Source organism: Somniosus microcephalus, chromosome 7, assembly GCF_052327205.1.
Source record: "Somniosus microcephalus isolate GS21.2 chromosome 7, FLI_Smic_1.0, whole genome shotgun sequence".
Lineage (NCBI taxonomy): Eukaryota > Metazoa > Chordata > Chondrichthyes > Squaliformes > Somniosidae > Somniosus > Somniosus microcephalus.
In genome coordinates, this window is record NC_140993.1 from 41,180,972 (window position 1) to 41,196,919 (window position 15,948).

The following is a 15,948-nucleotide window of genomic DNA, read 5'->3' on the forward strand; positions in this document are numbered from 1 at the left end:
GATTAAAAAAAAGAGAAAATATATATATATATATATATAATATATATGTGTGATAGGGGCCGTGGTTATGATCTGAAATTGTTAAACTCTATGTTGAGTCCAGAGGGCTGTAGAGTGCCTAATCGAAAGATGAGGTTGTTGCGTTTGCAAAGATAATCCAGAGACCGTCAGTGAGTTCAGTTCATGCTGCTTTTAATATGGCTGCCACACACACACACTTCCAGGCACAAGCAATCGAATACCTATACACAATACAATGATCACAGCACTATCAAACTCCATGTGCTCAGGTCAAGGCAATCGAGTACCTATCACCAAATGTCAGGCATAACATTTCCTCCCCCCTCACAGAATTTCCAACATGAAATGTAGTGACAAAGTCCTGTAGGTGGCCAGGGCGAGAACGTGTACGAACAGGCCAAGGTGTGGACTGGTGAGGAGCAGGCTGAGGCACAACATCTGCTTGAGGGTTGGCTGGCTGAACCACATGTGCATCCCACCACTCTGGGGGTAAGGCTTGGGGATTAGGTCTGTATAATCCCGCATCAGGGGGTGCTGGCACCTTCCGAAGGCGGCTGGCATGCCACCGAGAGCTGTCAGTGAGGCAGAAAGTGGCTGGTCCAAGTTGGCGGCTGATTTGGAGAGGAGAGGACCAGAATGACGCCATCTTATTATTGCGGTGAGGCCTGCGGACTCTGACCCAATCGGAGACTGAGATGTTGGGCGCCTTGGCCCTCTTCGACTGGTCGAAGCGGAGTTTCATCTTCTCCTGCTGTCTAGCGACTGTGGCTTGAGCCGGTGGAGCAGGGCTCTGAGCTAGCGAGGGGCGGAGCCTGCCAAGGGGCAGCATGATCTCACGGCCTAGCATGAGGGATGCGGGTGAGACCCCTGTAGTGGAATGCTGGGAGGCTCTGTAGTGCAGCAGTGTGTGGAGAAGGGCCTTGTCAAACGCACACCCCGGGATAGGTGTGCTCTGAGGCCATTTTTCAGTGTCTGGTTAAAACGCTCCACCCCCCCATTTGACTCGGGGTGGTAGTACGCTGTGCGAATGTGACGGATGCCCTTGCTCTCAAGGTAAGAGGAGAGTTCCGAAGAGACCATTTGGGGGCCATTGTCTGTGGTGATGGCCTTTGGATGCCCCCAGCGGGAGAAGAGGGACTCAAGGGTATCAATGATGACCCGAGAGGTGACGGAGCCCACGGCAGTGACCTCTGGCCATTTTGAGTGCAGGTCATAGGTCACCACTAGGAACCGTTGATGGTGAGGGACACCATGGATCTCCCCGCAGACGTCCAGCTGCAGGTGCTCCCAGGGCTGAGAGGGCCAGGCAAGGGGTTGTAGGGGTGGGGGAGCTTGGTGGCCAGTCTTGCCACTTACAAGGCAGACTGCACAGTCCTTGACCAGGGCCTCGATTTCCCTGTCGATACCCGGCCACCACACTAGGTCTCGGCATCGTTGTTTGAGCTTCACTATGCCCAAGTGGCCCTCATGTGCCATGGATAAAACACGCGCACGAAGGGCACTTGGGACCACAGTGCAGAGCCCACGTGCAACACAGGAGTCATTCCAGCAGGAGAGCTCCTCTTTAACTCTGGAGTAGGCAGACAGTTCCTCAGGCACCTTGCGAGGCCAGCCATCTCTGATGAAGGTGCACAGCTGGGAGAGGGCCGGATCCTGTTCAGAGGCATCTTTGAGCTCCTGGAGAGAGACTGTGATTTGGAGAGGCGTGTGCAGCATCTGGACGATATCCTGTTCCACTTCTTCAGACCGGACGAGTGGGGCTGGGGCAGAGACAGTGCGGGAGAGCAGATCTGCAACAACATTGTCACATCCTGGTGTGAACTAGAGACTGAAATTGTATTGGCGGAGGCGGTCAGACCAGCGGTGTAGACGCAGTGGTCTGTGGCCCGTGCTGGATGTCGACAGCAGGGCAGTGAGAGCCTGGTGATCAGTTCGCAGGGTGAAGGCACGGCCATACGTGTACAGGTGCCACCGCTCACATGCCCAGACGCACGCCAGCGCCTCACGCTCGCCTACTGTGTACTTCTGTTCGGTGGGGCTAAGGGCTCGGGAGGCAAAGGCGATTGGTTTCTCCACTCCATTCTGTATCTGCGATAACACCGCCCCCACAGCTGCAGCGGACGCGTCACAGGTGACGAGGGTGGGGCTGGCGATGTCAAAGTGAGCCAACACTGGAGGCGACGTGAGCTGCGATTTGAGGAGGCGAACAGCTTCCATACAGGCTTGTGACCACACCCAGGGCTCATCCTTTCGCAGGAGCTGGTGCAGTGGGGCTGTGGTGGCTGAGTACTGGGGCAAAAACTTCAGGTAGAACCCAGTCATGCCAAGGAAGGAGGCAACCTGTGCTGCAGAGCTGGGTTCTGGGATGCTGTGAATGGCATCCACGTTTGACTGGAGTGGGGATATACTGTCAGCCGACAACCGAAACCCCACAAATTCGATCTCTGAAACAGCAAAGACACACTTTTCCACATTCAGTGTGAGCTTGTGTTTTGCTAGAGCTGTGAAAACTCTGTGAAGGCGTTCGTCGTGAGTGGAGGCCGAGGGCCCATGCACGACGATGTCATCCAGGAAGGCACTTTGTGGGGCAGAGAAGTGTGTGCTTAACAGAGCCACAGCCTCATCATATGTTTGGATTGAGTCTGCTGTGCATAATGTCCCAAGAACACGCTGGCCCTCCGCTCCCAAGCAATGGGATAACAGTGCCTTTCTCCGAGCCGTACTCACAGTTTCTAGTCCAAGAGCAATGAGGTAGGTTTCAAAGGACTGTAACCAGCGAACCCATGGGATCGGGGGCTCACCGGGTAGTGCAAGGAAGGGAGGAGGTGGTGGAAGAGAGATTTCAGCCATCCTTGTCGCCAAATGTTGCGTTTGCAAAGATAATCCAGAGACCGTCAGTGAGTTCAGTTCATGCTGCTTTTAATATGGCTGCCACACACACACACTTCCAGGCACAAGCAATCGAATACCTATACACAATACAATGATCACAGCACTATCAAACTCCATGTGCTCAGGCCAAGGCAATCGAGTACCTATCACCAAATGTCAGACATAACAGAGGTGCTATTCCTCGAGCTTACGCTGAGCTTCTGTGGAACAATGCAAGAGCTCGAGGATGGTGAGGTCTGAGTGGGAATGGGGCGGTGAATTAAAGTGACAGGCCACCGGGAGCTCGAGGTCCATCTTACGGACTGAACAGAGGTGTTCCGCAAAGCAGTCACCCAATCTGCGTTTGGTCTCCCCAATGTAGAGGAGACCACATCATGAGCAGCGAATACAGTATACTAGATTGCAGGAAGTACAAGTAAATCACTGTTTCACCTGGAAGGGGTGTTTGGGGCCCTGTACAGTGGGAAGGGGGGAGGTAAAGGGGCATGTGTTGCATCACCTGCGCTTGCACGGGAAGGTGCCGGGCGAAGGGGAAGGGGTGCTGGGGGTGGTAGAGGAGTGGACTAGGGTGTCGCGGAGGGAGCGGTCTCTATGGAATGCTCTCTTTTTTTTAGTCCACCATTTCGTCTGGACATTTTTCTTCCCTCCCACATGGCAGCTGTCCTTCATTCTGCCAGGGCCATTCACACTTCATCTAGAGCCGTCCTTTGTTCCTTGAATATCTCTTAATGTCTCTCAATGTCTCTTAATCTCTCCTGCTTTCTATCCTGTCGCTGACCTTCCCTTTTGTTCTTTCATCCCCTCCCCCTTTTCCCAGCCCCTACTTGCTTTAAAATGTATCCCCTTTTCTGTTTTTTTCCAGTTCTGACGAAGGGTCTTCGACCTGAAACGTTAATTCTTTTTCTCTCTCCACAGATGTTGCCTGGCCTGCTGAGTTTTTCCAGCATTTTCTGTTGTTATTTCGGATTTCCAGCATCCGCAGTATTTTGCTATCGCACTGGTTCTCCATTATCTATTCTACCAGTTACATCCTCAAAAAACTCCAGTAGGTTTGTCAAACACGATTTCCCTTTCATAAATCCATGTTGACTTTGTCTAATCCTGTTGATATTTTCTGAGTGTCCTGTTATCACATCCTTTATAATATACTCTAGCATTTTCCCTACTACTGATGTTATGCTAACCGGTCTGTAGTTCCTGGTTTTCTCTCTCCCTCCTTTTTTAAATAATGGGGTTACATTTGCCACCCTCCAATCTGCTGCAACTGTTCCATAATCTATAGAATTTTGGAAGATGACAGCCAATACATCCATTATTTCCATGGATACCTCTTTTAGTACTCTGGGGTGCAGATTATCAGGCCCTGGGGATTTATTAGCTTTCAGTCCCATTAATTTCTCCAGCACTATTTTTTTACTAATACTAATTTCCTTTAATTCCACCTTTTCACTAAACCCTTGGTTCCCTCGCATTTCTGGGAAGTTATTTGTGTCCTCTTCCGTGAAGACAGAATTGCTCTGCCATTTCCTTGTTCTCCATTATAAATTGTCCCATTACTGACTGTAAGGGACCTACATTTGTCTAATCTTTTTCTTTTTACATACTTGTAGAAGCTTTTACAGCCCACTTTTATGTTCCTTGCAAGTTTACTCTCATACTCTATTTTTCCCCTCTTAATCAATCTCTATGTCCTTTTTTGCTGAACTCTAAACTGCTCCCAATCCTCAGGCTTGCTACTTTTTCTGGCAACTTTATATGACTCCTCTTTGGATCTAATACTATCCTTAATTTCTTTTGTTAGCCATGGTTGGGCCGCTTTTCCTTTTGTGTTTTTGCGGCAGAAAGGAATGTATAACTGTTGCAATTCATGCATTCGTTCCTTAAATGTTAGCCATTGCCTATCCACCGTCATGCCTTTTAATTAAGCTCCCCAATTTATCATAGCCAACTCATTCCTCATACCATCGTAGTTTCCTTTGTTTAGATTTAGGACCCTAGTTTCAGATTGGACTTCTTCATTTTTCATCTTAATGAAGAATTCTATCATGTTATGGTCACTCTTCCCTAAAGGACCCTGCACAAGAAGATTATTAATTAACCCCTTCTCATTGCACAATACCCAATCTAGGATAGCCTGTTCCCTAGTTGGCTCCTCAACGTACTGGTCTAAAAAAACATCTCGTACACACTCCAGGAATTCATCCTCCATAGTATTATTGCTAATTTGGTTTGGCCAGTCTATATGTAAATTAAAGTATCCCATGATTGCTGTAGTACCCTTGTTATATGTGTGGTGTATGTAACCTGTACCACCTTAAGAGACTACCTTAAGAGATGGACTACTTTCTCTTGGCTACTGTATATTGTAGTACCGGTGGTGACCACACCGGTATATAAACTCTGTGTAGTAATTTGCTAAGCAGTTCAGCCCTGACCTTCGATTAGTAAAGACCTGTTTAAGTTATTCTTGTTGTCTGTGTCCAGTGATTTAGAATAAGCATATCTGGAACACTCAGACTCAACAGTGGCGACGAGTCCGATCTTATCCTGCGGCAGTTTTGCATCCAAGGCAGCTTCGTCCTCAGAACGGGCGTCGAGAAGAGGCATCCGCCCTCATCATCCTGCTGAGCACCGCATCGCACGGGAGGCATCGAGAACCCGGGTTGAAATTACTGACCACGACGTCCTCCATCAGCGACAGGCAGTGATCATCCTTCTACCACGGTGGTGGGTAAGCCGATCTAGCGACACGGGCAGAAAGTCGGCTGCGTTGTCAGTGGAGAAGGGGAGGGAAACCGGAGGAAAAAGGGCAGAGAACTCGACCGCAGCCGGTGAAAAGGGCCGGGCTGCAATCGGGGCCGAGAGGCGCAGCGACAAGGGCAGCGTTAAGACCACGAGAACCGCGGAGAACTCGACCGCAGCCGGTGTAAAGGGCCGGGCTGCAATCGGGGCTGAGAGGCGCAGCAACGAGGGAAGCGTTAATGCCCACGAGAACCGCGGGGGAGCAAAAGCAGCGTCGGGGAAATTAAGAACTGCTGGGAGGCGAGAACGGCAACAGCACGGTCATCGCCATTGTAGCCAGCGGGGGAAGAAGACAAGCACGGGAAGCCGCCATTGTAGTCGGCGGGGGAAGAAGACAAGCGCGGGAAAAGCCGCCAAGCGCGGGAAGCCGCCATTGTAGTCGGCGGGGGAAGAAGACAAGCGCGGGAAAAGCCACCAAGCGCGGGAAGCCGCCATTTTGGGAAAATAAAATATTTAAAGAAACTCTCAAGGATGCCTAAACACGGTAACATCACTGCTTTTGATAGCGATGTTGAAGATTGGGCCACATATGTAGAACGCATTGGAGTTTATTGTACAGCAAATGAGGTACCAGATGATAAGAAAGCAATAACCTTATTAAACTCAATGGGTGCGAAGATGTACGGGTTATTGAGGCACCTTGTAACACCAGATAAATCGGCGGATCAGACTTTCGCGAATATTGTTACTATCCTGCAAGAACATTTAAACCCCACGCCACTGCTGATAGTGGAACGATTTAAATTTTACAGAAGAACGCAGCTGAAAGAGGAAAGCAACGCTGAATTCTTAATTGAACTGCGCAAGCTATCAAAGTACTGTCAGTTTGGTACAGGACTAGCAGACGCTCTGAGAGATAAATTCGTGTGTGGATTACTAAAAGAAGGAACTCAAAAGCGACTGCTAGAGGAAAAGGACCTTACGCTTGATAAAGCTGTCACCATTGTAGCATCGCACGAGGCCGCAGCAAGAGGCACCGCGGAAATGCAGCTAAGGTCATCGGAACTCAGCACCAATCGAATGGCATTGGGTGCAGTAAAGTGTTATCGTTGCGGAAGGACAACGCACGATCAGAACCAGTGCTGGTTCAAAAATCAGGAATGCAGAAAATGTGGCAGGCTAGGTCACATAGCTAAAGTATGCCGGTCAGGAAAGAAGACCAGCAACAAAAAGTCACCGCAGGAAAAGTGCAAAAAGGTACACAAGGTGACAGAGAACAGTTCGGATGAACAGAAGACGGATTCAGACTCCAGCAGTAAGGAACTGGGTTGTCTAAGAATACATAATGTGGGTAACACAGCAGACCACCAAACTATCTGGGTCACACTTCAGATAGCAGGAGTCCAAGCGAAGATGGAATTGGACACTGGATCGGCATTGACGGTCATGAATAAGCAAGATTACAAAAAGTTATTTCCACACATTCCCCTAAGGGATACGGAGATTGTATTGAAAACATACACGGGGCAAAGAGTATACCCCATCGGAAAGATAAAGGTAAAGGTGGTCCACAAGGGTAAAGAAAGCCGAGGAATGGACTTATATGTGTTACCTGAGGGAGGTCCACCACTACTGGGACGGGAATGGATCAGGAGAATAAATATGGACTGGCATTCCTTAAAAGCACTAACTGTAGATTCCGGTAAAAAGGACGATGTCAAACCTAAACGACTGTCCAGAATATTGGACGATGCTAAAGAGGTGTTCCAGCAGGGACTGGGAACACTGAAAGGAATTACGGAAAACATCAAGGTTGAAGAACATGCAAACCCGAAATTTTTCAAAGCTAGACCGGTACCTTATGCGATACGACCTGCTGTGGAAGCTGAGCTGGAGGGACTAGAATGTTCCGGAGTACTGTCAAAGGTGGACTGGAGTGAATGGGCTACGCCCATTGTTCCCGTCATGAAGCATTCATCGAGTAACAAGCCGGGGGAACCGGGGAAGGTTCGCATCTGTGGCGATTTCAAGATCACTGTTAATCCGGTGCTTCACACGGTGCAATATCCGCTTCCACGGATTGAGGATATCTTCGCTTCATTGTCTGGCGGGAAACACTTCACCAAGATAGACCTGGCACAGGCGTACTTACAGATGGAAGTTGATGAAGCGTCACGCCAGTATCTCACGATCAACACGCATAAGGGCTTATATCGGTATAATAGACTGGTTTTTGGAGTGGCATCGGCTCCAGCGATTTGGCAAAGGGCCATGGAGCAGGTATTACAGGGAATTCCAGGCACACAATGCTACCTGGACGACATTCTGATTACAGGAGATGATGATGAGGAACACCTTACAAATTTGGAACAGGTGCTCACCAGATTGAAAGAATATGGACTTCGAGTTAATCGCCAGAAATGTGAGTTCTTTCAGAAGCAAATCTCGTACTGTGGTCACGTCATTGACCAGGAGGGGCTTCACAAGTCACCTGACAAGATCGAAGCTGTTGTGAAGGCTCCCGCTCCGGAAAATGTATCCCAGTTGAGGTCGTTCCTAGGGTTGATTAACTATTACCATAAGTTTCTGCCAAATTTATCCATGGTGCTACACCCGCTGAACGCTCTTTTGCAGAAGGGAGTGCCATGGAAGTGGAGCGAGGACTGTAAGCGGGCTTTTCACAAAAGCAAGGCATTGATCACCTCTAAGGAAGTGTTGGCTCACTTTAACCCAACGCTGCCTATTCGTTTAGCTTGTGATGCTTCTCCATATGATATTGGGGCAGTGCTCTCACATAAGTTGCCAAATGGCTTGGAAAGACCAGTCGCGTTCGCATCCAGATCATTCACCTCCGCTGAGCGCAACTATGCTCAGATAGATAGGGAGGCTCTCAGCCTTGTGTGGGGAGTAAAAAAATTTAATCATTACCTGCAAGGGCAAAAGTTTACGCTGCTGACAGACCACCAGCCGTTGGTTTCCATTTTTAACCCTAAGAAGGATGTTTCGGTGATGACAGCACAGAGGCTCCAGAGATGGTCCCTTTTCCTAGGGGCACATCAATATCAGATCGAATTCAAAGGTACAAAGCAACATGGTAATGCTGATGGGCTGTCGCGCCTGCCACTACCTACAGCGGAAGAGGCACCGACAGTTGACCCTGTTGAGTTATTTCACTCGACCATCATCGAATGTTTACCAGTCACCAATGCAAGTATCGAGAGAGAAACCAGGAACGACCCGACACTGTCTCGGGTCTACGAATTGACAGTGAAGGGATGGCCAGCTCATGGTGAACCACTGTTACCGGCATTCTCAGCCAGACGAGAACAGCTGTCCGTCTGTCAAGGAACATTGATGTATGGAACAAGGGTGATTACTCCTCCTAAATTAAGGGAGAGAGTTCTAAAGGAACTGCATGAAGGTCATCTGGGGGGAGTCAAGATGAAAAGCCTTGCTAGGGCTTATGTGTGGTGGCCAGGTATCGACCAACAAATAGAGGATCTGACTAAAAGCTGCTCAGGGTGCCAAAAAGTTCAAAATGCACCTCCAATTGCACCGCTGCATCCATGGGAATGGCCTTCAACCCCATGGCAACGTGTACATATTGACTTCGCAGGTCCATTCATGGACTCCATGTTTTTAATTGCGGTAGACGCACATTCTAAATGGCCAGAAGTGATTAAGATGGCGACCACTACCTCGGAAAAGACGATCGCAGTTCTAAGAACGATATTCGCAAGAAATGGATTGCCAGAACAAATATGTTCAGACAACGGGCCGCAGTTCATGTCAGAAGAATTCCAGAAATTCATGAAGAAGAATGGGGTGAAACATTATACCTCTGCCCCATATCATCCGGCTACAAATGGGTTGGCCGAGAGATTTGTACAAACGTTCAAAAAGGCGATAAAGGCCATGAGCGAAGATCAGATTCCACTACAACACAAGGTGGACAATTTCCTAATGGCATATCGAAACGCCACTCATGCAGTGACAAATCAAAGCCCTGCCATGATGTTCTATAACAGGAGGTTGCGGTCCAGGTTGGACTTGTTAAAACCAAATGTGCGGAGGGAAGTCGAAAACAAACAGTTCCAGCATATAAATAACAAGACCACTCGGAGTTTCGAAATAGGACAACCAGTGTTAGCCCGGGACTATAAGAATGAGAAATGGCAATCTGGAACAATTCGTGCCAGACAAGGACCCCTGATGTACACGGTGGATATTGGTGAAAACGTAATACGACGTCATGCTGACCAACTTGTAGAATCGAGAACAAGGGTCGAACCCATGACTATGACAGAGACACCAGTGGAAGAAGTTAGTGAACCTGAAGCATCTACCTCAGACGCCAATGTACCTGATGATATCCAATCCATAAGAGATCAACTAGATGAGTCACCCCAGCAACGAGAATCAGAGACCCCTGAAAGGCGTTATCCAACTCGGATCAGGAGGCCTCCTCAGAGACTGAATCTTTGAACAGTTTTGCATGAAGTTGTATATATGTTATCCATGTTATGTTTAAATTGGGATGTACACTGTTAAGCTAAAAAGGGAGGAATTGTGGTGTATGTAACCTGTACCACCTTAAGAGACTACCTTAAGAGATGGACTACTTTCTCTTGGCTACTGTATATTGTAGTACCGGTGGTGACCACACCGGTATATAAACTCTGTGTAGTAATTTGCTAAGCAGTTCAGCCCTGACCTTCGATTAGTAAAGACCTGTTTAAGTTATTCTTGTTGTCTGTGTCCAGTGATTTAGAATAAGCATATCTGGAACACTCAGACTCAACAATATGCATCTCTAATTTCCTGTTTGATGCCGTCCCCTACATTACCACTACTGTTTGGAGGCCTATAGACAACTCCCACCAATGTTTTCTGCCCCTTGGTGCTTCTTAGCTTCATCCAGACTAATTCTACATCTTGATTTTCTGAGCCGATATCCTTTCTCACTATTGCTCTGATTTCATCTGTTACTAACAACGCCACCCCACCTCCTTTTCCTTTTTGCCTGTCCTTCCTAAATATTGAATATCCTTGGATACTCAGCTCCCAGCCTTGGTCACCCTGCAGCCATGTCTCCGTAATTGCAATTATATCGTATCCATTTACATCTATTTGCGCCATTAATTCGTCTACCTTATTACGAATGCTTCGTGCATTCAGATACAGTGCCTTTAGATTTGTCTTTTTAACATTTTTAGACGTCTTAACATTTTTTCTGTACTATGGCCTTATTTGTCTTATTACATTTTTTCTTACCCGGACTCTATTTGTTAGTGCACTCTTGTTTGTACACTCTGTCCCTTCCTGACACAGTCTGGTTATCCTTACCCCAATCACTTTCTTGCACTGCTTCCTTGTCTTTTCTCTTTAGCATTCAGATTTCTCTCCAAATGGGACCCTCCCCCCCCACTTATTTAGTTTAAAGCCCCATCTACCTCCCTAGTTATTTGATTTGTTAGAACTCTGGTCCCAGCATGGTTCAGGTATAGTCCGTCCCAACGGAACAGCTCTCCCTTTCCCCAGTACTGGTGCCAGTGCCCCACGAATCGAAACCCACTTCTCCCACACCAATTTTTGAGCTCCGCATTCATCTCCCTGATCCTATTGACCCTATGCCAATTTGCTCTTGGCTCAGGTAATAACCCAGAGATTATTACCTGTGTGGTTCTGCTTTTTAATTTAGTCCCTAGCTGATTAAACTTTCTCAGCAAAACCTCATTCTTTGTCCTACCTATGTCGTTGGTACCTACGTGGACCACGACAACTGGATCCTTCCCCTCCCACTCCAAGTTCTTCTCCAGCCCGGAGGAGATGTCCTTTACCCTAGCAACACAGCCTTCGGGACTAACGCTCTTGGCTGCAGAGAACAGTGTCTATCCCCCTAACTATGCTGTCCTCTATCACTACCACATTTCTTTTTGCTCCCCCCTGTTGAATGGCTCCCTGTACCACGGTGCTGTGGTCAGTTTGCTCATCCTCCCTGCAGTCCCTGCTCTCGCCCACATAGGGATTAAGAACCTCGTACCTATTGGACAAGAGCAAGGGCTGAGGCTCCTCCACCAATACCCCCTGGTTCCCCATGCCTGCCTCGCTTGCAGTCACACCCACCTGTCCCTGACTGTTAGATTCGTGTATCTTGATGTTGTGTGTCCTTCAATAACTAGACACGAGACTGCAGGGAACAATTAACAGGTGTTTACTGGATGAGGGTTACTCTAAAACTAAACGTACAGATCCCTACTCAGGGTTTATATACAGGTGTGGTCACTGCCGGTACTACAGTATACAGGAGCTGTAAAAAGTAGTTCTCCCCTTAAAGGTACATACACTATAATTCCTCCCCTTTTAGATTAACAGTACCATAACATTCATTTAACAATTAACACTTTTAACATGCACATTAACTGAAAATAGTCCATTTATAAATTCAGTCTTTGGGGCGGCTTCCTGATCCTTCCTGGATAGCGCCTTTCCTGAGTGTCTTGCTCTTGGTGCGGAGGCCCCCTGTCGTCAGTTGGTTCATCAGCTTCCGATGCTACTGTTTCTGGGGTAGATGCTACCTGTATGTCGGGTTCATCACCAGGTACGCGAGACATGGGGTTGACTCGTTCCTGTGACTCTAGGATCTGGTCGACATGGCGTCTCACAATGTTCTCCCCAACATCCACAGTGTACATTAGTGGCCCCTGCCGTGTGCATATCGTTCCTGGTTGCCATTTCTCTGTTCGGTAGTCGCGGGCCAAGACTGGTTGCCCTACATTGAAGCTCCTTGTCGGCTTCTCATTGATGTGCTGGAATTGCTTATTCTCAACATCTCTTCGTACATTTGGTCTGAGCAAATCCAGACGAGATCTCAACCTTCGATTAAAGAACATCATGGCCGGGGTTTGGTTGGTGACTGCATGTGTCACATTTCTGTAGGCTAACAGGAAATTGTCCACCTTATGCTGCAGTGGAACGTCGTCATCGCACATGGCCCTTACTGCTTTCTTAAAGGTTTGTACGAACCTCTCAGCCAATCCATTTGTGGCTGGATGATACGGGGCGGATGTGTAATGCCTTACCCCATTCCTTGTCATGAATCTTCGAAACTCTTCGGACACAAACTGTGGTCCGTTATCAGAGCAAATCTGCTCTGGCAAATATGGTCCGTAGGACTGCAATAGTTTTCTCCGTGGTGGTGGACGACATTTTGATTACCTCAGGCCATTTCGAGTGCGCATCCACGGCTATTAAAAACATTGAGTCCATGAATGGACCAGCAAAATCAATATGCACCCGTTGCCATGGAGATGAGGGCCACTCCCATGGGTGTAGAGGGGCATGTGGTGGTGCATTTTGGACCTTCTGGCATCCTGAGCAGCTCTTTGTCAGGTCCTCGATTTGCTGATCGATCCCCGGCCACCACACATAAGCCCTAGCAAGGCTTTTCATTTTCACCCCTCCCAGATGGCCTTCGTGAAGCTCATTTAGCACTCTCTCCCTTAACTTGGGTGGAATTACCACTCGGGATCCACACATCAAGGTCCCCTGGCATACTGACAGCTGTTCTCTTCTGGATGAGAATGCTGGCAACAGTGAGTCGCCATGTGTTGGCCATCCCTTCACCATCAAGTCATATACCCGAGACAGTGTCGGGTCATTTCGGGTCTCCTTCTCTATATCAGCGTTAGTTACTGGCAAGCATTCAATTGTAGTCAAATAAAATATTTCGACAGGGTCCACTGCTGGTGCTTCCTCCGCAGTAGGCAGTGGCAGGCGTGATAGCCCATCAGCGTTTCCATGCTGTTTCGTGCCCTTATACTCGATTTCATATTGGTTCACCCCTAGAAAAAGGGACCATCTTTGTAGCCGTTGCGCAGTCATCACCGGAACGCCCTTCTTTGGATTAAAGATGGAAACAAGTGGTTGGTGGTCAGTCAGCAAGGTGAACTTCTGCCCGTGCAGATAGTGATTGAACTTTTTCACTCCCCACACTAGGCTGAGGGCCTCCCTGTCAATCTGGGCGTAGTTACGCTTGGCTGAGGTTAGTGACCGAGACGCAAAGGCTACCGGCCTCTCCGAGCCGTCCGGGAACTTGTGCGACAGCACCACTCCAATGCCATAGGGTGATGCATCACACGCCAACCAAATTGGTAGTGCTGGGTTGAAATGAGCCAACACCTCTTTTGATGTGATCAATTCTTTGCACTTCTGGAAAGCTCGTTTACATTCATCATTCCACTTCCATGGTACCCCCGTTTGCAGTAGGGTGTTCAGTGGGTGTAGTACTGTAGACAAATTCGGCAAGAACTTATGCTAGTAGTTCACCAGCCCGAGGAACGACCTCAGTTGTGACACATTTTCCGGTGCTGGAGCCTTGACTACTGCCTCAATCTTTTCAGGGGACATATGTAACCCCTCTTCATCAATAACGTGGCCACAATACGAGATCTGCTTCTGGAAAAACTCGATTTGTGGCGATTTGCTCGGAGCCCATATTCCTTCAATCTAGTGAGCACCTGCTCCAGGTTGGCAAGGTGATCACTGTCATTTTCACCCATGACCAGGATATCTTCTAAACTGCAATCGGGCTAAATTCAATGGGATGTGAAAGGATCTAGCCAGGGTAAAATGGAACCAAAGACTGACAGGAAAAACTGTAATGGAACAATGGGTGATCTTTAAGGAGGAGATGTTCCAAGTACAGGCTAGGTACATTCCAATAAGAGGGAAGGGTAAGGGAACCAAAGCAAGGGCTCCTTGGATGATGAGGGAGATAGAGAAGATGATGAAACAAAAAACGAGGGTGTATGATGCATGTCAGGTGAATTCTTCAAGGGAGAACCAGACCAAATACAATAAGTTGAGAGGGGATGTGAAGATGAAAATAAGATTGGCAAAGAGAGAATATGAGAGTAGAATGGCAGTTAACATAAAAGGGAATCCAAAAATCTTCTACCGGCATGTAAACAGTAGGCCAGTTCAGACGAAAGGTCATCGACCTGAAATGTTAACTCGGTTTCTCTCTTCACAAATGCTGCCTGACCTGCTGAGTATCTCCAGCATTTTCTGTTTTTATTTCAGTTTAACATCAGTGGTGGGTAAAGTTTTAGAAACAATAATCAAGGAAAAAAATTAACGGGCACTTGGAGAGGTTTAAGCTAATAAAGGAGAGCCAACATGGATTTGTAAAAGGCCAATCGTGTTTGACTAATCTAATTGAATTTTTTGACGAAGTAACGGAGGATTGATGAAGGGAATGCAATGGATGTTGTCTACATCGATTTTAGGAAGGCGTTTGGCAAAGTACCACATAGAAGGATGGTTAACAAAATTGAGGCTCATGGAATAGGTGGGTCAGTATCAGCTTGGATAAGGAATTGGCTTAAGGATAGACAACAGCGAGTCGTGGTAAATGGCTGTTTTTCAGACTAGAGGATGGTAGACAGTGGTGTTCCACAAGGGTCAGTGCTGGGACCACTGCTTTTTTTGATAAATGACCTGGATATGGAATACAGAGTAGAATTTCAAAATTTGCCGATGACGCCAAAACTTGGGGGTGTGGCAAACAGTGAGGATGATACCAATCGACTGCAACAGGACATAGAAATGCTAGCAGATTGGGCAGACAAGTGGTACATAGAATTTAATACAGACAAGTGTGAGGTGATGCATTTTGGCAGAAAGAACAGGGAGAGGCAATACACACTTAATGGCACAGTTTTAAAGAATGTGCAGGGACAGAGGGACCTGGGAGTTAATGTGCATAGGTCCCTGAAGGTGGCAGGACATATTGAGAGAGTGGTTAGCAAAGCATATGGGATCTTGGGCTTCATAAATAGAGGTATTGAGTACAAAAGTAGAGAAGTTATGCTGAAGCTTTATAAAGCGCTGGTTAGGCCACAACTGGAGTATTGCGTCCAGTTCTGGTCACCACACTTTAGTAAGGACGTGAAGGCCCTTGAGAGGGTGCAGAGGAGATTTACCAGAATGGTTCCAGGGATGGGGGATCTTAGCTACAAGGACAGGTTGGAGAAGCTGGATTTGTTTTCATTAGAGCAAAGGAGGTTGAGGGGTGATTTGATAGAGGTGTACAAGATTATGACTGGTTTGGAGAGGCTAGACGGGGAAAGACTGTTCCTACTAGTTGATGGTACAAGGACTAGGAGACACAGATTTAAGGTTTTGGGCAAGAGATACAGGGAGGATCTGAGGAAAAACTTTTTTATGCAACGAATGTTGAGGACCTGGAACATGCTGCCGACGGAAGTGGTGGAAACGGAGACACTCGGG